This window comes from Melospiza melodia, chromosome 1 (genome assembly GCF_035770615.1).
Source record: "Melospiza melodia melodia isolate bMelMel2 chromosome 1, bMelMel2.pri, whole genome shotgun sequence".
Taxonomy (NCBI): domain Eukaryota; kingdom Metazoa; phylum Chordata; class Aves; order Passeriformes; family Passerellidae; genus Melospiza; species Melospiza melodia.
The window spans coordinates 37,955-42,665 of NC_086194.1; the positions used below are offsets into that span (position 1 = coordinate 37,955).

Sequence of the window (4,711 nt, forward strand, 5' to 3'; positions counted from 1 at the left end):
GAGCAGGCAACTGGCCAGTAAGGGCCCCTGGGCCCTGGACACCAATGTTGCCCATTACACAGGGAAGTGTAAATCAGCAGCTCAGGTTCCTGATGGCAGATGGCAGGAGACACGTGGCGCGACAAAAGCAGCTGGAGTTGGAACTGGTGCCGGCTTGGGTCTGGGAGGCACATTTGGCAATGCAGAAAGATCAGCAGGCAGCCAGCCAGTCCAGGCGAGGCCTCCTGAACACAAATGCCAGCCCTTTCCCAGAAGAAGAAAACTCAGCAGCCCAGGCTCCTGATGGGAGATTGCTGGAGCCATTTGGGACGCTCAAACCAGCCTGACTTTGCAGTGGTGGCAGCTTGGGTCCGCGAGGCATCCTGCGCAATGGAGAACTCCAGCAGGCAGACGGCCGGCTGCTCGGGCCACAGGCCCCTGAACATTAGGGCTGACCTTTTTCCCAGGTAAGCAAAACTCAGCAGCCCAAGTTCTTGGTGGCATATTGCTCAAAGCGCTTGGGACTCTCAAACGAGCTCGACTCGGCTGAGGTGGCAGCTTGGGTCTGGGAGGCATCCTGCGGAATTTCACCAGACAGCCTGCCACGAAGGGCCCCTATGTCCTGAACACCAATGCTGCCCTTTCCCAGAAGAAGAAAACTCAGCAACCCAGGTTCCTGATGGGAGATTGCTGGACACATTTGGGGACCCTCAAACCAGCCTGACTCTGCGGTGCTGCCAGCTTGGGTCTGGGAGGCATCCTGTGCCATGCAGAATTTCAGCAGGCAGACGGCCGGCCCCTCTTGGCCAGAGGCTCCTGAACACTAGTGCTGATGCTTTCCCCAGGTAAGCAAAACTCAGCCCCCCAGATTCCTTGTTGCAGATTGCTTGAGTCGGCTGAGGTGGCAGCTTGGGTCTGGGAGGCATCCTCTAACCCAGTAAGAACCAAAAAAAACCCCAACCCTTTCTTCTAAAAAATATTCAAATATATATATCCTTGTTTTCATATTTACATTCACAATATGCATTAAAAATATAAATGTATATTGCTTACTTATACATTTATCTTTATCAATGTCAATTTATAAATAAATTTTTATTCTATATTATATCTACTCCAAGCACTTATTTATCTATTTTATACCTATTTTTACATATTGATTATATATTCCCCTTTCAAGATTTTTACTTCTGTAACACTTATGTTTTATTTTAAATAACATCTGCCTCTACTTAAATAAAAGCCAAAAAAATTCCTTTCCTTTGAAATATATTTACATATTTTTATATTTTTATTCCTATTTATAATTTATAGTGCTGTATAATGTTATTTATATTCTATATTACAAATCTGCATTTTACTTACTTATGTTTATATTTAAATTTATATTCATAGTTTAGCAATTTCTCTTTATATAATTATTATATATTTCTAACTTAAGATTCACATTTTTATAAGACTTATGGTATTTAAAATAAAACTCCTGCCTCTATAAAAACTGAGGACACCCCTTGATTTCAACAATAGTTAAAATTCTATTCACATCTACCTTTAAAATTTTTATTTATTATATTTATAGATATATATTTGAGAGAATACCTTTTATTATAATAATAGATGTATTATTTTTATATTATGTAGTTCTTTTACTTATATTTATTCATATTAGATATTTATAGATATCGGTATATAAATTACATATTTGTATATCTGGATTTCTACTTTTATATTGTTTCTATTTATATTATTTATTTAAAAAAACAGCCTATAACCTAAAAAAAACGAAAAAAATCTCCAATTTATTTTAACCTTTTTATATTTACATTCTATGTTTATATATCTTTCTTAATATATATAAATTATACTCCACTCTATATATAATGTTACAATTATATACCATATGTTATACTTTTATGTATGTATCTGTTATCTATGTCTACCACTCTAATTTCATATTTATTTTTAAATTTATATTTATTTCTATTTTCATGTATATGTTAGACCATATAACTTCATTAACCCGACACATCAGAACCACAACAAGACTGTACCTTTGTCAGCACCTGTACGCAGCCCGCGCTCATCCCATTGCAGGACATCAAAACAAAACCTATTTCTATTACTAACGGAACAAACATCCCACAACATTGAATCCTAATAAAAACTCAAATAAACCTAACTGTAAATAAATTTTAAATCCCACTATAAGCAGCCCAAAGCCTCCACACATTCTCATCATAAACTTCCTCCTAAACCAATATCTCAAACACCCAAAAAACTCAAATACACCTTGAAAATGACACAACTACTAATAAAAACAAACACCCATTAAAAATTAAATCTAACCAACTCACTACACTCAAAACTGTACAACTGACCCAAAACAGTACTAACAAAAAAAAGCTATATCTTTATGCACAAATAATAACCAATAATCTGGAAAAGCTATTTGAAAAAATTTTACAAATTAACTAAAAGCATGAAAATAAAAAAATCTAAACTATTAAAATACTACAAAATATCACTAACTAAATTTAAAAAATATTGCCTATAAAAACCCACCACATAAATGCCCCTCTCCCCAACAATAAAAGTAAAAACACCTAACAAACCAGAAAGAAATCAGAACTTAGGAACACTAAAACCAGAGTGTTCAAGAAGTCACACACATCCCTTATCATACACCAACTACAAACAACATAAAACAATACAGTGAATTCTTAAAAACCACCTTAAAACCACTACATTGAAAAATATTTCAAAAATGAAAAACTGCATTTAACAAAAGCCATCTAATAAATTCACACCCAAAACTCCAGCAGCCCAGCTGGCCCTACCAAAGCTGTATGTTTATACATACGTTAAACAAAACCAAAATGCCAGTAATACCTGTCTATGAAAGAAGTCTATGAAAGAAACCTCTTGAAATTAATCCTAGCTCAAATACAAACCAACCCATCCAGAAAGTCAGCTTCACTCAAAAAACACTTTACACAGAGTTAATAATACCAAGAAATAAAACAACACACCATATACCACCAAGGAATATCATAGTGAAGAAAAAAAATACTCCACGTTTTTTTTTCTTTTTTTTATTTAAACTAACTTCTTCTATTAGCTAGAACAAAAGCTTTTGCCAAGACTGTAACAACAACTTCTTTTTCTTCTTCTCCTTCTGAAATATCCCTTCTCACTCCCAAATTCCTCACAACTTCTGAGTTTAAATCCAAGCAAAATGCAAAATTCGTGCACTTGTGCGTTCGATGCTCCTGCCAGATTCTCTGTTTCCCTCCACATCTTCTTACACTTTCAGTCTTCAGGCTGTCCTGCCGTGATGAGTTTGTCGGAAGAATGGGTAAAGAGAGGATTTCCCTGCCTCCCTCCCCAGAGCTGGTTTCCTCAGCCATTTCACTCAATCCCATACCGGCAATGATGCACGCTTACCTGAAGCAGGGGAATAAATCTCTAAATGTCACTAAATACATAAAATGGACACAAATAAAAATACATAAATGTCACTAAATACATAAAAGCGCATCCCCATTGTTCCAACACTCAGCAGCCCATGCGGCCAAGGTCAGAACTCTCTGCCCCCCGAGGACACGGCAACCAGCAGGGCCCTTTGTCCCACTCTCCAGCATGGACCTGTGAAGCCAGAGAGGAGTTTACAGAGACCAGGAGGCAGCGGGGCGGGCGCCCGGCCCGACCTTCCAAAGCTGGCGGCAGCGAGGGCGGGGAGCGCCACGGCCCCGCTCCGCCGCCTGCCCGCCGCCCCGCCGGGATTGTCCGGCCCGCGGTCGCTCCCAGCGCCTGGAGCGGGGCAGGCGCGGGCTCGGGGGCTGCCGTCCTGTTCCGACGCCACTCGCCCGCCCCCGCCCGCTGCCCCGGCCCGCGCAGCGCTGCGACCGCACCTCCGCCGCCCGCCGAAACCGGCCCCGCCCGGCCGCCCCCGCCGCGGCCGTTCTCCTCGGCCATCGCATCCCTTTGCATGACCGAATGTCCTTCACCCGTCCCCGCCATTTACAGACCCTGGGGCGACCGCCGCTGGCTCCCGCCCCTCGCCCTTCCCTCGCTCGGCAGCCGTGTCCTTGCCCCGCCCCCGGCACTCAGCAGCGAGGGGCAGGGCGCTGGCTCGGGTGGGGGGGTGCGATCCCGCTCTGTGGCCACAGGGGGAGGAGATTTATCGGGGTGTGCGATTTGCCCGCCCATTTCGCCGCCATCTTGAGAAGGTCAAAGGAAGCCCGCGACATTTGCGACGCGCCCTTCCCAAGATGGCGGCCGAGGAGGACCCTCGGAAGAAATAGGGTTTTACCCAGATGCCTCTCAGCAACCCGCCTAAATATGCCCGCCCACGGCGCCGCTGACCCCATAGACCGTGTCTTATACACTTAAAATGCCACATAAAAATCCATCGAGGCCGCCATGGCGTCGGTGTTTCATGCAGGCAGCCAATTAGACCGAGGCGGTCCCTCGACTTCCCCGCCCTTCTCGCTGCCACGTTAAGAAGGTCAAGGAAAAGTCCGTGACACCCGCGACTCGCCACTCCCAAGATGGCGGCCTCGCGGCTGCCGGTAGCGACAGAGCTGCAGTACCGCGCTCTGCCCACAAGGCGGCAGCACTGCCGCCCGCCCCAGCCGGGGGCGCAGCGCGCCTCGGGGCTGCGGGCAGGCAAGGTGGCAAAAAAGAACAGGGCCGACTCCCGCCAAAAACTGCTCTGAAATAAACGCCAAAA

At 44.2% G+C, this 4,711-nt stretch overlaps 1 long non-coding RNA gene across 1 annotated transcript; it reads right to left on the bottom strand.

Annotated features, from left to right (window-relative positions):
• Nucleotides 1-3,049: 3,049 nt before the first annotated feature.
• On the bottom strand, nucleotides 3,050-4,074 carry LOC134429108 (uncharacterized). Its single transcript, XR_010030524.1, has 2 exons — nucleotides 4,008-4,074; nucleotides 3,050-3,423 (listed from the first exon to the last, which is right to left on the bottom strand). It is a non-coding gene; the product is annotated as an uncharacterized LOC134429108 (long non-coding RNA).
• Nucleotides 4,075-4,711: the final 637 nt, after the last annotated feature.